The sequence below is a fragment of the Bombina bombina genome, chromosome 2 (assembly GCF_027579735.1).
Source record: "Bombina bombina isolate aBomBom1 chromosome 2, aBomBom1.pri, whole genome shotgun sequence".
NCBI classification, from domain to species: Eukaryota; Metazoa; Chordata; class Amphibia; order Anura; family Bombinatoridae; genus Bombina; species Bombina bombina.
This window is the reverse complement of record NC_069500.1, coordinates 813,465,929-813,489,532: the sequence shown is the minus strand read 5'-3', so window position 1 is coordinate 813,489,532 and position 23,604 is coordinate 813,465,929. Positions and strand designations below refer to the sequence as shown.

The 23,604-nt window shown below is 38.1% G+C and overlaps 1 protein-coding gene across 2 annotated transcripts in view; it reads right to left on the bottom strand.

The window, feature by feature from the left end:
• The window catches only part of LOC128649664 (excitatory amino acid transporter 1), a 98,129-nt gene that overhangs the window by 53,490 nt on the left and 21,035 nt on the right, over positions 1-23,604 (bottom strand). Inside the window, exon 3 of one of the 2 annotated variants that reach the window (XM_053703048.1) lies at positions 12,527-12,694. The exons of the other annotated variant lie outside the window; for it this stretch is intronic. The gene's annotated coding sequence lies outside the window, so the exon portion shown is untranslated. The remainder of the gene's footprint in view (positions 1-12,526; positions 12,695-23,604) is intronic. 2 annotated transcript variants of the gene reach the window in all.

Genomic DNA, 23,604 nt, shown 5'->3' with positions numbered 1-23,604 from the left:
CCACAATGCACCATAGTCAGGAAGAGAGGTTAGTAAAATGGCTGCCAGCAGCACATGGCAGACACAACAGGGAAAAAACCCTGCCACACACTAGTTTATGGTCTCACTTTCTGTAGCTCTGCTGTTTAATTACTTAAAAATTCAGTGGCCCCTCTCCCCCCCCCCCCCCCCGTGTGTGTGTGTCTCTCTCTCTATCTATCCATCTCTCTCCTTATGTGTCGTTCTCCCACATGGTCTCTTTCTCTCTGTCTCTCTTCCTCCCCCTCTGACTGTCTCATCCCTTATGTGTCTCTCTAACCCTCTTTGTGTGATTGTGTCTCTCTCTTTCTCTAACCCTCTGTGTGTGATTGTGTCTATCTCTCTTTCTCTAACCCTCTGTGTGTGATTGTGTCTCTCTCTCTCTCTCTCTCTAACCCTCTGTGTATGATTGTCTCTCTCTAACCCTCTGTGTGTGATTGTGTCTCTATCTCTTTCTCTCTCTCTCTAACCCTGTGTATGATTGTGTCTCTCTCTCTCTTTCTCTCTCTAACTCTCTGTGTGTGATTGTGTCTCTCTTTCTCTCTCTCTAACCCTCTGTGTGTGATTGTGTCTCTTTCTCAAACCCTCTGTATGTGATTACATCTCTCTTTCTAACACTCTGTGTGTGATTGTGTCTCTTTCTCTAACCCTCTGTGTGTGATTGTGTCTCTCTCTCTCTCTTTCTCTCTCTCACCCTCTTTGTGTGATTGTCTTTCTCTCTCTCTCCCTCTGTGTGTGATTGTCTGTCTCTCTCTCTCTCTAATCCTCTGTGTCTGATTGTATGTGTCTCTCTCTCTCTCTAACCCTCTGTGTGTGATTGTGTCTCTCTCTCTTTCTCTCTAGCTCTCTATCTCTCTAACCCTCTGTGTATGATTGTGTGTGTGTGTCTCTCTCTCTCTCTAACCCTCTGTGTGTGATTGTGTCTGTCTCTCTCTCTCTCTCTCTAACCCTCTGTGTGTCATTGTATCTCTCTCTTTCTCTCTCTCTAACCCTCTGTGTGTGATTGTGTCTCTCTCTCTCAAACCCTCTGTGTGTGATTGTGTATTTCTCTCTTTCTCTCTCTCCCTCTAACCCTCTGTGTGTGATTGTGTCTCTCTCTCTCTTTCTCTCTAACCCTCTGTGTCTCTCTCCCCCCATCTCTCTCCCTCTCCCCCCGCGTGCTTTTCTGTGTTTCTGTCTACCTTTGATTTATTTAATTAATGAATTGGTAGTGCCATCTGATGGTGTGGCTTTATTTAAAGGGGTGGGGCCAAGCACCCCACCATCTTTAAATTTCACCAGCCGCAACTAGATCAAGACATTTTTATATTTACTGAATAATGAAAGAATCTATAAGCATAATTTGCAGCATTAAAGTAAAAAGTATGTTTTAAACATATTTTAATGGGCATGGATTTCCAGATCTCATAATCAGAGCAAGCATTTTGTTATTTGGCAAGAGTTTCTGTTACAATCCTTTAGACTAAAATCAGATGTTTACTAATTTGACCATTTTTCCAAGACACAATTTAAAGGGACATGAAACCCATATGTTTTCTTTCATGATTTAGAAAGAGTATGCAATTTACATCTAATATCTAATTTTCTTCATTCTTTTGATATCCTTTGTTGAAAATCATATCTAAATATGCTCAGTAGCTGCTGATTGGTGGCTGCACATAGATACCTCATGTGATTGGCTCAACCATGTGCATTGCTATTTCTTCAACAAAGGATATCTAAAGAATGAAGGTGTATCCTAGCCACTGCCTCACCAGCCTCTGACGTCACCGCACATCACTGTTATACTGTTCCTGAGAATATAATAATTCGTATATGCTGACCATTATTGATAAAGTCTTCCATATTAGTTCCTCTAATAGAATAATGCTCTTAAAGGGACAGTATACACTCATTTTCATATAACTGCATGTAATAGACACTACTATAAAGAATAATATGCACAGATACTGATATAAAAATTCAGTATAAAACTGTTTAAAAACTTACTTAGAAGCTGTCAGTTTACCTCTGTTGAAAAGGTAGCTGGAAAGCCCACTGCAAGTGGCAAATAAGACACTCCCCCCCTCCCCCTTCTTTTGCATATGAAAAGACCCTTTACACAAACAGGAGCAAGCTGGAGTAGGTAGTCGAGCGTATTCACATAAAACTTTGGGGCTTGGTTAGGAGTCTGAAAATCAGAGCAATGTTATTTAAAAATAAGCAAAACTATACATTAATTTAAAAAAAAAACTTTATGGGCTATATAAATAGATTATCTACAAAACATTTATGCAAAGAAAAAATGAGTGTATAATGTCCCTTTAAAGGTCACTATTCTGTAAAAAAAAAAAAAAAAGAAAATCCTCACATTTAGGGCTATATTACAAGTGGGGCACTAATTGTTGCGAGCAAAAAGGGGTTTATCACAGCTCTTTGTGCACGTCGGAAATATTGCGCATATTACAGGTTGAAAGTAAATGCTTCAGCGCAATTGAATTAAACGTGCGTCAAGAGCACGACTTCAGAGCTCTGGTTAACTGTTACACTCAACTAAAAAGTTGCGCAAAACACATAAAATTAGATTTAAAAGTACAGTTACACTCTAATAAAAAAAACTAATAAATATAATAAAAGTTATTTTAAAAAAAATTGTAATAAAAAGTTATAAGGGCTCAAAGATATGAGGTCTCAGGTGTTAGAAAAAATAAGCAGGTAAAGGGCTATAACAAAGATACATATATATATATATATATATATATATATATATATATATATATATATATTGTTTTACCTAAAGAGAAAGCTTGCTTCCCTATATCCAGCACCAGAGCATACGGTCTAAATTATAACTGTATCAATATAGAAATTAACACAAATTAACTCCAAGGTATCCGTTGAGGAACCAAACACAGAAACAGTAAAAGATGTGATTAACCTCTCAGATAGAAAACTTTCAGAGAATGAACTAAAAATACTTTCAAAAGGTTTAAATTATGTTCCTACAAACAGATGCAATAAATTTGACATCATTAAGGATGTGCATCTGTTTGCAAGAAAGATAGTATTGAGGAAAGTATATCACAATAAAAAATTCAAACAAGAAGACAGTTTAAATATTAATGATAGAGTTGTGCTTCAACAACTTGAAGAATTAGCTGACGAAATAACCTCTGAATCTCAGGATGAAACATCCAAAAAGATTGGTCATACTACATTGAGAAATAATTCTTTATACATGCCACCTCTATCACAGGTGGCATGTGTAAATAATTTTGTTAAGTTAGTAGAAACTGACATTGATGAACTGGATATTAATATGGCGTTTAAAGATAATTTATCTAAAGATTTAAGGCTATCCTTGAAAACACTAATTGAAGATAAAACTATCACAATAAAGCCGGCCGATAAAGGCAGTAATGTTGTGGTATTAAACACCAGGGATTATGTTAAGGAATGCTCTAGGCAACTCATTGATAGAAAACAATATACCATTTTGAAAAAGGATCCAACAGAGGTATACAAGGATACCCTAATGCAATTAATTAAAGAGGGAACAGGAAGGGTTACTTAACAAAAAGGAATCTGATTTCTTAATGGTCAAATTTCCACGTGTAGCAATATTTTATAACATACCAAAAATCCATAAAAATAAAATTCCTCCCCCTGGTAGACCCATTGTGTCTGGCCAGGGATCTATAACAGAAAAAGCATCTCATTATGTGGACTATGTTCTAAGACCATCTCTGCTGGATCTGCCATCCTATGTGAAAGATACCCAGGATGTGTTGAAAATTATTAATGGAGTGTCTTTTGAGAAGGGCTGGCTCTTGGTGGCTATAGATGTCGAATCATTATACTCCTCAATACCCCATAATGAGGGTATAGCTGCATGTGAATATTTTTTGAAACAGAGAGGGCAGCTCTTCTCAAAATACACAGAATTTGTCAGTAAACTTCTCAGATATGTGCTAGAGCACAATTATTTCACATTTGATGGCAGATTTTACCAGCAGGTTAGGGGCACAGCAATGGGCACTTGCTGTGCCCCAACCTATGCTTGCCTATATTTAGGCAAATGGGAGAAAGATGTGGTCTATGAGGGAAGGCAGGGATCCAATGTAAAGCTCTGGCTTCGCTTCATAGACGACATACTATTGTTCTGGTCAGGCACAGCAGAATTCTTAAATAAATTCATGTCAGAATTGAACCAAAATGAATTTAATTTAAAATTTACATTTCAATATAGTGAAACTAAAATTACATTTTTGGACTTAATAATAACAACTGAGGGGGAACGAATTGTTACACAAACACATAGAAAAGAAACAGCAGGTAACAACCTGTTAATGGCAGACAGTCACCATCCTAGATCATTAATTACCAACATTCCTAAGGGACAATATTTGCACCATAGAAGGAACTGTACAGAATTAGACACTTTCAAACAAGAAGCCAAACAGTTAAAAACTAGATTTAGAACAAGGGGTTATCCCCAAAATTGTTTAAAGCAAGCATATACAGCAGCTGTTAAAAAGAACAGAGATGAATTATTGTATAAAACAAAAGAGGATGATACAACCAATATGATCAGATTCATTTCAACATATAATAAATGGCAAAATATAAGAGCCATTTTACAAAAGAATTGGTCAGTACTAACAATTGATAAAGATATAATTCAATTTGTGGGAGATAGACCTCTCATGGCAGCACGTAGAGCCCCCAACCTTAAAGACATATTAGTACATAGTCATTTCACAAACGATACTAAGAGAACATGGTTACAACATTACCAAGAAAGAGAGGGCAACATCACATGTAAGAGATGTTCTGTTTGCTTTAATATGCAAGAAGGTAGATTCTTTGTTGATAAATTTGGTAAGACTTTTAAAATAAAAGGCAAAATCAATTGCAGAAGTGAAGGCATTATTTATTTAGTCTTTTGCAATTGTCCAATGTATTACGTTGGAAAAACCTACAGGGTGCTCAAGGAACGCATTAAAGAACATAAAAGGGACATATCAAATGAAATTAAAACTAGCAGTGTAGCCAGACACTTCAAAAAATTCCATGAAAGTAATGAACATAAATTAAAGTTTCTAGGTCTAGAAAAAGTGGACCTATCTGTAAGAGGAAGTAACTTGGATAATTTGCTCCTACAAAAGGAGTGTAGGTGGATATTTGATTTAAAGGCTTTAAAACCGTTTGGGTTAAATGAGGAAATAAATTATGCCCCATTCTTATAAATATTAATAGCTAAAACTTTAAAGTCATTAAAGTACCAAAATGTTTAACTAAAAGTCTGATAAAAACAGAGGATTGTATGTGTATACCTTTAAGAAAAATGTAACATCAAAACATAGGTTAAATTATTTCCTGTTTTTCTTTCTTCTTTTTTCCTTCTTTGTTCTCTTCTATTTTATTTAGTGATTGTAAGCTTTATTTAAATTAGAAAATGTTCTTTGTTCTTTCCCCTCTTTTTTATTTTATTTTCTAGGTTATACACATAATCGCAAAAGTGTATAGGATTAAAAATGTATATATGTTAGTTTTTGACTTTTAAATATACTCCTTTAACAGCCAGCAGATGAGATGTATGGATAAATATATACTAAGTTTACCTCTTTTCATTTCACCTATATGGGCGGAGAGATAACAGGCTTAAAAGTCAGGTAACTGACTAATGAGAAATAAGCCGGATGAAGCCCTATTTTGACAGACCAAAGGGGGTGAAACGCGCGTCGCTAGATGCAATCAGTTTGTGAGGGTAACAGCTGTACCCTCCATGTTGGAGCTTAACCAGAGATTTTGTATCACAGAGGTGGTCGAGTAGCGGGTACACTCACAGATGGAAACCGCCAAGTAGCGGAACAGAACGGAGGTCATTTCGACAACAGTCCTGTAAGTCTTAAAAACTATATTGAGGACCTTCAATCAAGGTAAGCGCAGAATTTATAACGCTGCGACTGCTTGAAACAAATAAGCAGTAAGGAGAGTGGATTACCTACCTGGTGAGGTGTTTTCGTTTGCTTGTGATATATGCTGAGAATCTGGGATAAGTAATAATTAACTCAGTAAGCTGTATAGACACACAAGAATATTAAGCTGTGACTGTGGGATTACAAATATCCGTGAGTGTTTAAATACCTTGCCATAATCTCCCACTGAAGATTGAAACAAAGTAAAGAAGTGTGGTGCAAAAGTTACACTTATAAGCAGAGTGGAACGTTATAACTATCCTTTTAAAAGGAACTCTCTTTTTTCCATGTTTATATTTTTAAGTCAGCTGACTCATTTTTGGTATACCAAATAGTTGAAGTGGGCCCACACTTATCTTTATACATGTAATTTAAACCTGTGCAATCTCCTGTTGCAATAAATACTTAGTATAATTATGTATTGGCTTGTATATCTTTTGTATAATATGAATGTATAACTGCTGAAGTGTTGAGGAGTTATTAAGGAACCAGATTGGAGTGTGTTAATTTCTATATTGATACAGTTATAATTTAGACCGTATGCTCTGGTGCTGGATATAGGGAAGCAAGCTTTCTCTTTAGGTAAAACAATTCATGTTTTTTCCCCCTGTGCACTATTTTTCCTGATATATATTGGGATAATCAGGGAATTTAAAGGAGCGGGTCATATATATATATATGAGTAGTGCAATTAGTTGCTATTATATAACTATATATATATATATATATATATATATATATATATATATATATATATATATATACACACACACAGGTATGTTTAAAGATATATGTGTGTGTATTTATATGTGTATTTACAGACATAAATACATATATAAAAACATACATACATATGTACACATATATAAGTGCATTGGAGCCATTTGCAGTCAAGTAGCTAAAAACATTTAAAATCATATTTATGCAATATTTAATGTTTTTAACTATGTATTTACTGTAAATATTTCACATTCCACATGGTTTTTCTCATAAGGAAATATGTTCTAAGTATTCATAAATACATAGACTAAAGCACTGGATTTGCACAAATAATAATGTGTCGCACTTTTACAAAAAGTAATCCAGTTTAGAAAAAGAGCCGAATGCTGCGAGTGGCTTCCTTCTTCTGCATTCAGCAGCTAACGAAACTGCCTAATGCGCATGTCTAGTATCCACAGCTAAAATGTAATGCCTGCAAATGGGTTAAACACATACAAAGTCTGCTCCAGAGAAGAAATGCGCTTCTGGGACCTAGTGCTGAACACATCTGGTGAGGCATAGAGGCATGTGTGTGTAGCCTAGGGTGACCAGCACAGCAAAAGGATACAAACGCAACAGCAAAAGGATACAAATTGTAGATTTGCACTACTTAAAGGGAGTTACACAATACTTCTCTTGTAGAATATAAATCAGCCAAATCAATGTTTAAACAAAACAAACACCCTTTTTGCTGTAATTGTTTTTCAGTAGTCAAACTCCACCCACCATTTGCCTTATCTGGAGGAGCCAATCTGAGCTTCAGTCAACGGACAACAAGGGTAACCATGGTCATAGCATTTGTATAAAAGACATTGTTTTGCAGATGTTATCTGATAAATCTAATTAGGGACATATATGTAGCAGGGCTAGCCTTGATAAATCAGCAGGGTACATTTCATGTTATGAGAATTAGAATTTGCTCAATTTTCAGAGCTAGATTACATGAAATGGGAGCAAAATAAATAATGACATTTAGTGAAAAGTTTTCTCACTACAGATAACTAAACATGTTATATAAAATTCTCAAAGTATTTACTGTCCCTTTAAACAAGCTTTTGAGTTCTATGTGGGGGGTAAACAAGCAAAGAGGGACGATGGCTGCATCTCACAGGGAATTCACTACCCCACTGAGATACATATTCAATAATTCATAGATCTTGGCTTTAACCAGACTGAAAAAAAACCCCATAAGATATGTATGTACAACACAGCACTGCTCTACCTATACATAAATGCCAGTGCTAGCAAAACAAAGTATATGGGCTGTATTTAAAATGAGACTATTTGATATACTAATATTTTATCACATTATTAAAATGAAATTTATGTTTAAAGATTATGTTAAAAGTTTGAAGCCTGCCATCTTGTAGCTGGAAAATTACAGAATCTCAAGCAATGGAATATAGTGAGCAGCACAAATGCTAAATAAAATAAATCAAATATTTACACAATAATATGAAGACACTGAATAGCCACACAACTCATAATGCCTTACTCTAAGCAATATCTGTATGCACAGTACTAAATTATTTGAAAAAGCTTTCCAGGTTAATAAACTATATTTCAAATCAAAGTTGTCTATATTTTAGGTTGAAACTATTGTGTATATCATGTATGTATTTTGTTTTTAAACATTAATAAAAAAAAATACTTCCATTATCAAATTTTGCTTACTCTTTTTATGTTCACATTTTCTGGGGAACAAGATCCTACTGAGCATGTGCACAAGCTCACAGGGTATACATATACTAGTCCAGAGCTTTCCAAACTTTTCATGTTGGCGACACACTTTTTAGACCTACATCATTTCACGACACAGTAATTCAGTTGTACAAGCAAAAAGGAGGTTAAACTAACTTGTTTTAAGAGATACTGACACATACATAAATTATATAATAACAAAATGTATTTACAAGTAACAGTATGTATGTGCAAGAATTAAAAAAGTTTAATATCACCAATAGCTACTTACTATTTTAATAGGATGTATGAGGCTGATAGGATGAACACAGTTTCTGAATATTTGGTGGAATATTAGATAAAGACACTCGCATTTCATCATCAAGCATTTCTTAAGCTTCCACTTCCTATCCACATGTCAAGAGCAGGAGCAGCAATGCACTACTGGGAGCTAGCTGCAAAAAAACCCCACTGACTTCAGCTCAGCATTTAAGCTGCCGCCCTCAGAGCTCAGTGAGTCCGACTGACTACTGCCCGCACTGCAAACACACTGCTGTCCCACTCACTGACTACACATGCAGTCAGGAGCCAATTAAGGAGACTACACGTGCAGTCAGGAGCCAATGTGCCGCCAATGGGAATAGTTTCAGTTCCCTTTGAGCTGCGCCAATAGGTTAAGATGATCTTTGACCCAATAGGTACCAATCACGTGTCAACCACGTGATATGCGTAGCAGGCAGGCGGAAAGTCAGAAACCAAAAAAAAAACTGAAAAAAATTTGTGCTGAAGCAGGGACACACCTACACACTGCTGCCGACACACTAGTGTGTCCCGACACACAGTTTGGAAAGCACTGTACTAGTCTGTGACTGGCTGAGGTCTGTCAAATGACACAGGGGTCAGAAAATGGGAGAACAAATACATTTGTCAAATAAAAACCTATTATTTGAAATTCAGAGTAAGTGCTACTGCATTGTCTTTTTATTATGTACCTGTTAATTATGTAATTCTACTGCACTGAGTGGTCCTTTAAGACAAATTCCGACATATAAACATAATAAGCTATTTAAAGATACATACACATACAAATATCAATTTTCTTCTATTGAAGATATAGTACTAAGGTATCACCCTATACAGTACAATTCTAATACAGGTAGCCCTCAGTTTACGCCGGGGTTAGGTTCCAGAAGGAATGGTTGTAAATCGAAACCGTTGTAAATTGAAACCCAGTTTATAATGTAAGTTAATGGGACGTGAGGGAGATAGGTTCCAGGCCCCTCTCAAAATTGTCATAAGTAACACCTAATACATTATTTTTAAAGCTTTGACATGAAGACTTTAAATGCTAAACAGCATTATAAACCTAATAAAATAATCACACAACACAGAATAAATAATTAAACTAAGTTAAATGAACAAAAACATTTGCTAAACAGCATTATAAACCTAATAAAATAATCACACAACACAGACTTCACTTGCATTTTTCTGCAAATAGTTCTTTCTATGCATTCCAATCTGAACTGATTTATAGACAGAAAGATCTTGTTCCTTTGAAATCTGCTTGATAGCTCAGGTCTGGTTAAACTGATTAATTTCAGCTTGCTTGGTTTTGCTGCAACACAAGCAGACAGCTCCGCCTACTGGCTATTTTAATAAATGCACTGCTTCTCAATGCTTTTCAATAGCAGTCACATGACTGAAAAAAAAGGTTGTTATTCTGAAACGGTGTAAATTGAACCGTTGTAAAACGAGGGCCACCTGTACTGTATTCTAATACAATATTTTAAAACAAAATACAAACAAAATATAAATTAGATAAATAACCCAGTTTTCACAATAAGAGGTCTAATAAGAGGTAACAATAAAAGGAATAAAAAGGTTAAATTCTGAATATAAACTATGTGGTACATTAGTTTTTAGTCTAAATATACAATACTAGTCCTAAAGCCCGTTCACACGGGCCATTTTTTGCAGCACAGCGGTCCCACCTCTTGCGCTCTCTCCCTCCCCCTCTCTTTTGCTCTCTCTCTCCCCCTCTCTTTTGAGCTCTCTCTACCCCCTCTCTTTTGCGCTCTCTCTCTCTTTTGCGTTCTCTCTCCCCCCTCTCTTTTGCGTTCTCTCTCCCCCCTCTCTTTTGAGCTCTCTCCCCATCTCTTTTGAGCTCTCTCTCTCCCCCCTCTCTTTTGCGCTCTCTCTCTCCCCCCTCTCTTTTGCGCTCTCTCTCCCCAACTCTTTTGCGCTCTCTCCCCCCTCTCTTTTGCGTGTTATCTCTCTCCCCATCTTTTTGGCGCTCTCTCTCTCCCCCCTCTCTTTTGCGCGCTCTCTCTCCCCCTCTCTTTTGTGCTCTCTCTCCCTCTCTTTTGCGGTCTCTCTCCCCCTCTCTTTTGCGCTCTCTCTCTCCCCCTCTCTTTTGCGCTCTCTCTCTCCCCCTCTCTTTTGTGCTCTCTCTCTCCCCATCTCTTTTGCGCTCTCTCTCTCTTCCCCATCTCTTTTGCGCTCTCTCTCCCCCCTCTCTTTTGTGCTCTCTCTCACCCTTTCTTTTGAGCTCTCTCTCCCCCTCTCTTGTGCTCTCTCTCCCCCTCTCTTTTGCGCTCTCTCTCCCCCTCTCTTCTGCCCTCTCTCCACCCTCTCTTTTGCGCTCTCTCCACCCTCTCTTTTGCACTCTCTTTCCCGCCTCTCTTTTGCGCTCTTCCCCCTCTCTTTTGCGCTCTCCCCCCTCTCTTTTGCTGTCTCTCTCCCCCTCTCTCTTTTGTTGTCTCTATCCCCCTCTCTTTTGCTGTCTCTCTCCCCCTCTCTTTTGCGCTCTCTCCCCCCTCTCTTTTGCTCTCACCCCCCCTCTCTTTTGCACTCTCTCCCCCTCTCTTTTGTGCTCTCTCTCTCCCCCTCTCTTTTGCGCGCTCTCTCTCTTCCCCATCTCTTTTGCGCTCTCTCTCCCCCCTCTCTTTTGTGCTCTCTCTCACCCTTTCTTTTGAGCTCTCTCTCCCCCTCTCTTTTGCGCTCTCTCTCCCCCTCTCTTCTGCCCTCTCTCCACCCTCTCTTTTGCGCTCTCTCCACCCTCTCTTTTGCACTCTCTTTCCCCCCTTTCTTTTGAGCTCTCTCTCCCCCTCTCTTTTGCGCTCTCTCTCCCCCTCTCTTCTGCCCTCTCTCCACCCTCTCTTTTGCGCTCTCTCCACCCTCTCTTTTGCACTCTCTTTCCCCCCTCTCTTTTGCTGTCTCTCTCCCCCTCTCTTTTGCTGTCTCTCTCCCCTCTGTCTTTTGCTGTCTCTCTCCACCTCTCTCTTTTGTTGTCTCTCTCCCCCCTCTCTTTTGCTGTCTCTCTCCCCCTGTATTTTGCTGTCTCTCTCCACCTCTCTCTTTTGCTGTCTCTCTCCCCCCTCTCTTTTGCTGTCTCTCTCCCCCCTCTCTTTTGCTGTCTCTCTCCCCCCTCTCTTTTGCTGTCTCTCTCCCCCCTCTCTTTTGCTGTCTCTCTCCCCCCTCTCTTTTGCTGTCTCTCCCCCCCTCTCTTTTGCTGTCTCTCTCCCCTTCTCTCTTTTGCTGTCTCTCTCCCCTTCTCTCTTTTGCTGTCTCTCTCCCCTTCTCTCTTTTGCTGTCTCTCTCCCCCCTCCCTGTCTTTTGCTGTCTCTCTCCCCCCTCCCTGTCTTTTGCTGTCTCTCTCCCCCCTCCCTGTCTTTTGCTGTGTCTCTCCCCCCTCCCTGTCTTTTGCTGTGTCTCTTCCCCCTCTCTATTGCATGACCATGTCCCCGGCCACGCCCCCTTCACGTCCTGCTATGCTCCCTTCACGACCGGCCATGCCCCTTCACGGCCATGCATGCCCGGCCACGCCCCTTCACGCCTGGCCATGCCCCCGGTCATGCCCAGCCACGCCCAATTCTGCCGCGGCGCAGATCTTCAGTTAGGGACTCGAAGGCCAGGTGTGTTTGTCCTCATGCTGTCTCTACTGCGCATGACAGCTTTGGACAAACACACGTGGCCTTTTATTATATAGGATAGCTCTTGTCTTGATAATGTATAATCTGTATCTCCTCCTGTTTTGGGCGTAGATTTTCTCTCTGTTGCTGTTCACCTAGTAGTTAAAGGGATATGAAACCCAAAATGTTACTTACATGATTAGATAGAACGCCAGGTTTTAAACAACTTTCCAATTTACTTCTGTTATCTAATTATCCTTGTTTCTTGGTATCCTTTGTTAAACTACAGGGAGCTAGCTGCTGATTGGTGGCTTTACTTATATGCATCTTGTCACTGGCTCTTCTGATGTGCTTAGTTTGCTCCTAAAATACAAAATAATGTGAATTCAATCACAAGAGGGTGCTAATGCTCTACCAAACCTATCTATATACAAGCATAGTTAAAACAAAACTCATCCCACTGTGTTTAAAAATTATATAACATAATGATCAAAGTAAATATAAAACGGATAATGGATCCTCATTGAAAATATACAATCTGATATAGAATTCAATGTCCACAATTAATATCATGTCTTTAGTGGAACAGTTTGGTAAGTGATGAATATACTTGATATCCCCACATCAGAAGTAGCACAAAGAGTCTATTAGGCAGCACTCTCCCTTCTTCCACGACAGGACAGCTTTTCTGTAAATATTCCAAACAAAGAGAGGCGCCCAAATGTGTGTATCAATAGCGTAAATTGGACGTACACAATTGTTAATCTAAGCACAGGGTACTCACACTCTTGAGGAGCACACCTATGTGCTTGTAGAAGCGGGCTGGTTATTAGAGCTAACCAGCTGGCTCTCTCCGGTCTTTTCTCTCACTCTCCCTGCTCTGGTTGTCTGGTAGTGACAGACTCGCTTAATGAGGATGTGAGGCAATGATGTTAAAAACAAGATACTTTATTACAAAGCACTGCAAACACAAGCCTTATACAACAATCCTCTTGGGCGAGCATATAAAAAGGTGTTCTGTTTATTTTTGTATAAGGCTTGTGTTTGCAGTGCTTTGTAATAAAGTATCTTGTTTTTAACATCATTGCCTCACATCCTCATTAAGCGAGCCTGTCACTACCAGACAACCAGAGCGGGGAGAGTGAGAGAAAAGACCGGAGAGAGCCAGCTGGTTAGCTCTAATAACCAGCCCGCTTCTACAAGCACATAGGTGTTAGGGATGGGCGAATGTTTCGCAACATTCGAAAAACGGCACGAATTTTAACACATTTGTTCATTCGAATCGAATTTCGAATGTTTACATAACATTCTAACATTCGATTTTCGAATGTTCGGTTTCGAATTTTACGATTACATTCGAATATATTCTTTTCGAAAAATTCGAATTTAGATTGTAATAGTATTTCTAATGCTTTTTCTTTAAATGTAATATTCGAATATTATGCAATACGTGTATTCGAATTCGAAAAATTCGAATTTAGATTGTAATAGTATTTCTAATGCTTTTTCTTTAAATGTAATATTCAAATTATGCAATATTCTATATGGAAACATTCAAAATTATATATTTGTATCTATTATGTATCAATTTACTAGATTCCCGCCCTACCACATGAACTATTGAACTTGTGAATAGTATTTGTTAAATAGAATGTTAAATTCGAAATTTCGAATGTGGACATTCGATATAATTATAAACATTCGAATTCGAAAATGACATTCGAAAACTGTAAATAACATTCGATTTTCAAATTTTTAAGAATATTCGTTCTTATCGACATTCGGATTTAGAATTCGAATTTCGGTAATAACATTCGTTTTACATTCGAAAATTTACACATTCGCCCATCCCTAATAGGTGTGCTCGTCAAGAGTGCGAGTACATTGTGTTCGTCGAATTTATGCTATTGATACACACATTTGGGCGCCTCTCTTTGTTTGGAATATTTACAGATTAGTTTGCTCCTAGTAGTGCAATGCTGCTCCTTCAATAAAGGATATCAAGACAATGAAGCACTTTTGATATTAGAAGTAAAATGGAAAGTTGTTTAAAAATGTCATGTCCCATTAAAAGTACATACTGTAAATTACTCTCATTGCAAGTCATTAGATACATTACATAAGAGGTGTGATTTATATGTGTTTTGTTGTTGTTTCTACACTTACACTGGAAGTGAAATTATCTCCCAGTTGAATAAGCTCTGCATTGAGCGCTTCTGCATTCTCTAATGATATAACCAGGATGGCTTTTTTCTGCTCACCGGAAACAGCAGTTATGAAGCAACGGTCTTAAGACCGCTGCTCTTTAACTGGTCCACTGCCTCTGAGGCTACAAACATCAATCCGCCCGATCCTATACGATCTGGTTGATTGACACCCCCTGCTAGCGGTTGATTGGCCGTGAAACTGCAGGGGGCGGCATTGCACAAGCAGTTCGCTGGAACTGCTTGTGCAATGTTAAATGCTGACAGCGTATGATGTTGGCATTCAGCGATGTCTGTCGGACATGATACGCTACAGCGTATCATGTTGGACAGACATTGATAAATCGGCCCCTTTAAGTAGAGCGTTGAAGCCAAAAAGCATAAGACTTGTCCGCACCTAAGCTATGGAAACCTTTGATATGGAATGTTTCTAAACTGATTTACAAAAGGATTTTGGAATTGTAATTCCTTTGGTGAGCCTCCGGATATATATACTTATTTGGAAACCCTAATAAAGATGTTTTATTACAAATGAGGATTTTAAAGGTGCGTGTTTGGGGACTACAAACCAATTCTTAATTTTCTAACAAAATTGTAGTTTTAAATGTTTTTATAACATTTCTTTTGTATGAAAATATTTTGCAATATAGGGCTAGATTACAAATGGAGGGCTATTTATTGCTTTTTCCTTTCATGATTCAGATAGAGCAACTTTCATTCGGAGCTTGATAATTCGGCCCCTAGTATCAATTTTTCTTCCTTCTCTTGGTATCTAAATGTAGCCACCAATCAGCAAGCGCTACCCAGGTCTGAACCAAAAATGGTCCGTCTCCTAAGCTTACATTCCTGCCTTTTCAAATAAAGATACCAAGAAAATGAAGAAAAATTGATAATTGGAGTAAATTAGAAAGTTGCTTAAAATTGCATGCTCTATCTAAATAATGAAAGAAAAAATGTTTTCGCTTGCATACTAACCGACGCACGCAAAAAGCCAAAGTTAGAATATCTTGACCATGTTAACGTATTCCCCTATAGACTTCAATGAAGTGCAATAGGCTGAGGGAAAAAACCTAACACCCTTACTCGCGCGCAACCCTGATCTCGCTAACCTGATATGAAATATGAATATTACACATTCCAATGACCTTCAAATAGAGTAATATGTTCTATTTATTCTTAAATACATATTGATTCTTAAATACATATTTATATATATATATATATATATATATATATGATTTTTTGGGGGGGATATCTATATATTATATATATATATATATATATATATATACACACACACACATAATTATATACAGGTATAGATATATACAGATATATATAGGAATATCTATGGAAGCAGAACATAAGGGCAACCCAGATTCAAGGTAGTAAAAAAATGTTTTGAGCAATTCTGATGCGCATACATATGCACTTACTAGAAATAGATAAAAAAAACAAGCATATCAGAGTACTCCCAACTTGGCTTTGGTACCGTGACCATCCGAAATCCAGTAGAATTCTCTATTTCACCTTTGGTCACCAACAGGAGGATTCAGTGTGACAAGAAACTACCCAGACTTCATTTCCACATGGTTTCACAAGTAGTGGCATCAAGTTGGTGACTATTATAATAAGGGGTCGATCAGGACCAACAAATTATTAATTTGTGCATTTGCGCTTCTATCTTTGTTGGTTTAAAATCACTTATTTTATTCTGCTCTATGATTAACACCATTTAGGTCATGGCAGTTTATTATAATATAGAATAGAACGAGTCTATGGTTTAACCTCTTACTTTGAGATTCCACGGTCCATTTCAGCGCTGTTAATTTTATATAAGTCATATACAGGAATATCTATTTAAAAATACTTAGAACATATTCCCCTATGTGAAGAACATTGGAATGAGAAATATTTACAGTAAAAACACAATTAAACACTTTATTAAATATGAATATTGCATAAATATGATTTTTCATATTTTCAGCTGCTTGACTGTAAAGGTCTCCAATGCACTTATACTGTATATATGTCTATATACTGTATGTATGCATGTGTATTTATGTGTTTATATGTGTACATATGTCTGTAAATACATAAATATATCTGTACACAAACATATATATATATATAATATATTTATTATATATATATATATATATATATATATATATATATATATATATATATATATATATACATATTTAAACATGTATATATCTCTATGTTAAAGCCCTTCGCAGTCTTTTTCTTTTACCTGAGACCTCATTTATTTTATTTATTTATTTATTAGATGGTGTTATGAGTGTAATTGTACTTTTAAATGTATTTTGTATGTGTTTTGTGCAACTTTTTATTCAAGAATAACAGTTAACCAGAGCTCTAAGGTTGCACTATCCAGACGCACGTTAAATTCAATTGAACGCAAGTGAATGGATTTACTTGTAACTTTTAATACACACTACTTCTACGTGCAATAAACCCCCTTTTGCTTGTGTGCAACAGTTAGTGCGCCACTCGTAAACTATCCCATAGTGAATAATGTCTCATATAAAAATAAAAAAAATCAACTACATATCTATTTATATAAACAAAATTAAGGGGCACTCTCATCAAAACCCAAACTGTAACTGAGTTGTGCTGCCACAGATAAGTATTACTTGGCAAAGTAAAAGGAAACAAGTGTGATTATACCATTTAAATTCAAGTGAGATTGCTTTTTAATATTTGTCTTCTACAGGTCGTTAATCCATCTCGACATGCCGCCCCTTGTCCTCATTAGGGGGCCATATCTTCTGTGAAATGATTGCAGATGGATCAAGTTTCCCTGATTTATGTTAAAAGAGTTTTTATTTCAATCCATAAGGCAAATACAGTTTACATTCATGAACAATCACATTGTTACCTTTGATCTAACTCAGGTTGTATTCCAGATGCATAATAAAACAATACAATAATTATATACGGTACGTTGAAACAGTTTTCTGTTTATCCTTTTAGGGTCATTTCTGTCTTAGTTGGTGATTAACACAAATAAATATTTTTAATACCCTATCTTTTCTGATGTAACTTACAATCTAGTTGGGATTGTGCCCATTCTATACACTCGGGGTCATACCTTAGGATTATTATTCAAATTTTAACAAATTAAACGGTAAACTATGTAAATTGACAAAACTGAAAAAAGAAGAGAAAAAAAAAAGAAAAAACTAATGCAACTATTCTATGTGGTCGTCCTTTTTACAGCATCTTATGAACATCTTCATCTGGGTTTCTAAACAAGTAACTTAATTCACATGTCTGTCCATCTGTCCCGCTATTTTATGCCTACCCATCTTATTCCTATTTCACCTGTTCCTTGTGGCACTATTTAAGCTCCAATAATACCAGATCTTCTGGAACTGGTCTGCTGTGCCCTGAATCCTTGAGGCTCCCTCTGACATTGTGTAAACATCTTGGATCTTATCCCTTACCTCCTTCCATGTAGGGGCTCCCTCTTTCCAGTAACGAGCTATGCAGACTCTAGTTATTGTACATATAATTTTAATAAATTTATTAATTGGTGGTATAAACCTCGGATACCCTCTATTCAGAAGTGCCTGGAACATGGTCAAAGTTATACTTTCTTCTAGTAATTGGCTCAGTAGCTCATTTAACTTGTTCCACGTGGGTCTAATTAACCTGCATTCCCACCACATATGCTTATATGAGCCCCTCTCTCCACAACCCCTATAACATAGTTTGGTTTTATTATTGGAGTAATGGGATGTATGTAACGGGGTCAAGTACCATCTGAATGTGGTTTTGATAGCATTTTCCCTAAGGTCAGCACTTATCAAGCCTCTACAGGATTCATAGAAAGTCTGGCACCATTCCTCCTCTGAGAGTGTAGTTCCTAGATCTTCTTCCCATTTTAAGACTATGTTGGGCTTAGGTTTATGTTTGCCTTCCTGAATGTCAATATAGAGTTTGGATATCATATGTTTTTCCCTATCTGTCGACTTGCAGGCCCTTTTGAGATTTGTATTTGGTTGTCGTTTATAATGTTTAATGTATTTAGTTAGGGCTGATGTAATCTGTAAATAAATGTACCAGTGTAATTTATCTGGTTGTAGGGTTTCTTGTAGCTGATTGAAGGTGATTATACGACCACTTATCATAAAGTCTGCTACTCTATAAAGCCCCTTGTTTATCCATTTACCTATCTGTCTCTGTGTTTCTTTGGGTAGAAGGTATCTCAAGGGTCTAACCCACGTATGTGTAGGCAAGAGTTCTTGGGTCTTTGTGAGAGAATTCCACAGGGATATTGTGTCTGAAATAATGGGAGTCCCACTACTGTCTCGTCTCGGTTTCAATCCAGAGTCCCATAGTATACTATCTGAGTTGTCTTGGCCAAATAGTTCTTTCTCTATTATTGTCCAGACAACATTATGTGTCTGCTTGCTTAAAAGCGAGGCTTGAGATATCCTTGAAGCTCTGTAATAATCTGTTAAATTTGGCACCCCAACTCCTCCCAATTGTCTGTGCTGGGCCAGGACATGGGATGCTATTCTCGCCCCTCTATCTCCTCGTAAAAAGGAGTGGAGGTCGGATTGTAATTTCTGCAGATCCAGGGGGGGTATAGTAATAGGTAGTGCCCTGAACAAATACAGCAACCTGGGGAATACATTCATTTTAATAATGGACAGACGACCATACCATGAAAACTTTCCCTTTTTCCACTTTTTTAGATCCTGTCTAATAATTTTATATAATGGGATATAATTGAGTTTATATAATTTATCTATTGAGTCTGCTAATTTGGTTCCCAGATAGGGAAGTGAGTGTCTAGCCCATGTGATCTCAAAATTAGTTTCTATTAGTTTTTTTGTATGAGAGGGGATCGACAATGGCAAGGCCTCGCATTTGTCCAAGTTAACCTTGTATCCTGAGATTTCCGAGAATTCCTGCAGAATCTGATATAAGTGTGTCAAGGAGTCTAAGGGCTTAGTTAATGTCAGCAAGACATCGTCTGCAAATAGCGAGAGCTTGTATTCAGAACCACTTAATCTAACTCCTCTAATGTCCTCTGACTGTCTTATTCTGGCTGCCAACGGTTCGATACAAATTGCGAACAGCAATGGGGATAAGGGGCAGCCCTGTCGCGTACCATTTAAAATACTTATGGATCTGGATTGGTAGCCAGCAGCACTGACTGTTGCTGAAGGTGCCGAATAGATTTCCTTAACTGCCTGTATGAACTCTCCCTTGAAACCATAATGTGATAAAACTTCAAACATGTATGTCCAATCTATTCTATCGAACGCCTTCTCCGCATCCAGTGATAGGAGCAGAGAAGGCGTCCCTGTCATCTTCAAGTATTCCGTTAAATCTATGGTCCTTCTGATGTTATCCGGGGCCTCTCTCCCCTGAATGAACCCCACCTGGTCAGGGTGTATAATGTCTGGGAGTACTAATTTGAGTCTATTGGCTAATACTTTCGTAAGGATTTTTACATCTTGATTGATCAAGGAAATTGGTCTATAATTCTTGCACTGTGTGGGGTCTTTCCCTGGCTTTGGGATGACAACTATCTTGGCTCTTAGAATATCTATTGGGATCTCTGCCCCTTTCATAATGTCATTACAGAATTTCTTAAAATGGGGAACTAATGCCATCTTGAATAATTTGTAATACTCGCCAGGCAGGCCATCCGGTCCTGCTGCTTTGCCTGTCTTGATCTCCTTGATCACGTTAACTATTTCCTGCTCTGAGATCTCTGCATTCAGTCCCTCTATATCAGTAACACCAAGAGTCTTACCTTTGGTTTGTTGTAAAAATCTCGTCAACAGTCTCTGTGTCTGATCTGATCTTATAACTTTCCTACCATCATATAATGTTTCGTAAAAATTTGCAAACGTATCTGCTATTTCTTGTGGGTTAGAAGTCTGTTTCCCCCCTGGATCTGTATACATGGAATAGAGTGCATTTTAGTTCTTTCTCTGAGTTTGTTGGCTAAATACCTGTCAGGCTTGTTTGAATGTATAAAGTAAGTTGTTTTCAGTCTCTGGATTGCTCTCAGCGCCGAATCATTTAATAACTTTTCAAGAAGCATTCTTTTAGTCTGAAGTTGTTTGAAAGTGGTTCCTGACAAATTTTGTTTATGCATAGCCTCCAATGTGTGTATTTCTGCTTGTAACTGATCTATATTTTTGTGAGAGGTTCTAATGAGCTTTGATTTTTCCTGTATGAGAATCCCTCTTACATAAGGTTTGTGCGCAGCCCAAGAGGACAGCGGATTGTTGGTGGAATGCTCATTAAGTTGCCAATATTCCTCTATCAATTTAATAGTTTGGTTACGTGTATGTTCGTTATTAAGTGTATTTGGGTCATACGTCCACGATCTCTGTCTGTCGAAGTTAAGTATGCCTGTCAGGTCTACCTGCACCACCGAATGATCTGACCATACACATGGGTGTATGAACGCGCTTATGAGATTGGGGATCATGATCTGGCTAATCATCACATAATCCAGTCTAGTGTACATCTTGTGTGCATGTGAGTAGAAAGTGTGGTCTGACGTTTGACCGTAGAGTATCTCCCAAGTGTCCACTAAGTTGTGTAAGTCTAATGATTCTTTCACTGATTTGGCAATCGAGCTTTGTCTCTGTTGTTTCTTTGTAAATGTTTGCCCTGTGTTCCTTTTATGTGATGGCAAAGAAATATTAAAGTCTCCAGCTATGATTGTTCTGGATTGGGACCATTGAGTGAGGTGATGAGAGATCATTTTAAAAAAGGAGTGTTGTTGCTCATTCGGGGCATAAACATTGCAGAGTGTAACCTTCGTGTTGTGTATTCTTCCCCTAACTATAAGAAATCTACCCTCTGGGTCAGTTATAACTTCTTCTTTTACAAAACCCAGGGATGAGTGAATGAGAATAGTAACCCCTCTTTTTTTTTGATCAATGGTGGAGTGGAAGTGTGTGGGAAAGGACTTATGCCAGAAGTTTGGGGTTAATGTTTGTGTGAAATGAGTTTCCTGGAGGAAAATAATCTTGGCTTTCAGTCGTAAATATTGAGTAAGGGCTATTTTGCGTTTGACATTTGTGTTTAGGCCTCTCACATTATGCGAGAGAATAGTAAGTGTGGAGGACATTGCATACAATGGTAAAAATTTTCAATCTCTTAAACCATACCATATGTTTCATTATCTTAGACTGACATAGTTTCATTAAAAAATCGGTAACCCAGTTGACCACATAGAAAGAACAACACACAGAAATTTTGAACAGTTTGAACTCATAACAATAACTAACTAGGCTTAACGCCTGCATATTACTCTTGGTTTCCTTATATATCTTAACACAGGAAATAAGATGAAAAATAATAGAGAGAAAAAAAAAAACAATTAAATACTACGTGCAGGATAGTAGTATTATATAGATTAAGCTATAATAACAAAGGTTATTTCAACCTGACTCTATCATGGTGTGAGTCCTGAAGACCTTTCTTAGTGTCCAGTCTTATGACAGCATGGCTTACTTAATCACTCTTATGATCTTTCTAGAGTCCCGTAGCCATTTGACAGTCTTTGCTACTTTGGTCCACTTTGCTCTTTTATTGTTGTCTTCACCTCGGGGGTGTCGCTCCTCTTCGGGGTCGCCATGTTCTTTAGGTAGATCTGGTGTATCTAATCCAATATATGAGCATATTTCTGGGATGTCTTGTCTGTCCTTTATTGTCAGAGTTTTCCCCTCGTGAAGGATGTATAATGCAAAAGGGAATCCCCAACGATAAGTTATTTGATTTTTCCTGAGCAATGAGGTGAGAGGTCTGAGTGCACCTCTCCGTTGTAAAGTACGTACGCATAGATCTTGATAGAATTGTACTACCACACCTTGGTATTTGAAAGTAGGACTCTTTCTTGAAGCTTGAAGAATTGCTTCTTTTTCTGGGAATCGGAGCAATTTAACTATTACATCACGGGGGGGGGGTAGTCTCCCTTCGGTTTTGCCTTAAGGGCCCTGTGTGCCCTTTCTATCTGAAAAGAGTCTTCTTCTGTACATCCTGTGATTGCCCTAAATAATTGCTTTAGGTAATTCTGCAGATCAGACTGTGTTATGCTCTCTGGGACTCCTTTGATTCTCAGGTTGCTTCGGCGTGAGCGGTTCTCTAGATCCTCCAGTTTATCCTGGAGAGTATCTAGTTCTTGTTGATGATCTTGTGACTTTTGTGCTAATGTGGTCACCATCTCCTCTACGTTGTTTTCATTGTCCTCTAAAGCGGACACTCTGGTGCCTAAGTCAAGCATCTCATGCTTTAATTCCGCTAGACTGTTGGTGATGGTGGTTTGAAAGGAATCCATCTTATGCCACATTTTTTCAAAGTTCTTGTCTATGTCCGTTTTTGAAACTAGGGCCAGAATATCCGCTCTCGTGACCGGTGTGGTATCGTCAGTGCTGACCTGTGTCCCCTGTTCGGCATCTGACTCCTCCTCTTGTTCTACATCTTGGGGTGCTATTGCTTTCTCCCCTTTGGAAGATTTAAAAAATAAACTGGCCGCTGCCGATTTTCCTGCTGCAGATGGTTTGTTCATCTTCCTGGCCGCCATTGTGTATGGGCCAAGAATTTACTTCAATAGTGAAGCAAACTGTCCCCTTATATAGTATAATGTGTGAAGTGGTGGCTGTGTAAATATAATTGGGGTGTCTGTATCTTTAAACAGAGTTCCTAAGATCAGATCCCAGCATTTATAATGTGTTCCAAACTTCTGTTATAGCCAGTGTGGGCTTTATTTGCTCATATACAATTTTGGTCCCTTGCAGCCTGTTATATTTTCCTCCTAGCAGCAATCACAGTGTTAAAGTAATCACCAAATAAGGGAGCTTCTAATGTCAGGAGAAGGACTTATTTCCATTCCGTTATTCTGCTTAGTAGTTCTGTCATCAGGGTAGGGTGACAGCGTGTCTGTTAATGTGGATAGTGTGGGGAATCCCCTTTCCCTTCCCCGGTAGCTTTCAAACAGCCCTGCCGCCTCTATCTTCACATATGACTAGCCAGGATTTTGCATATTACCTCCGTGGAGTTTGT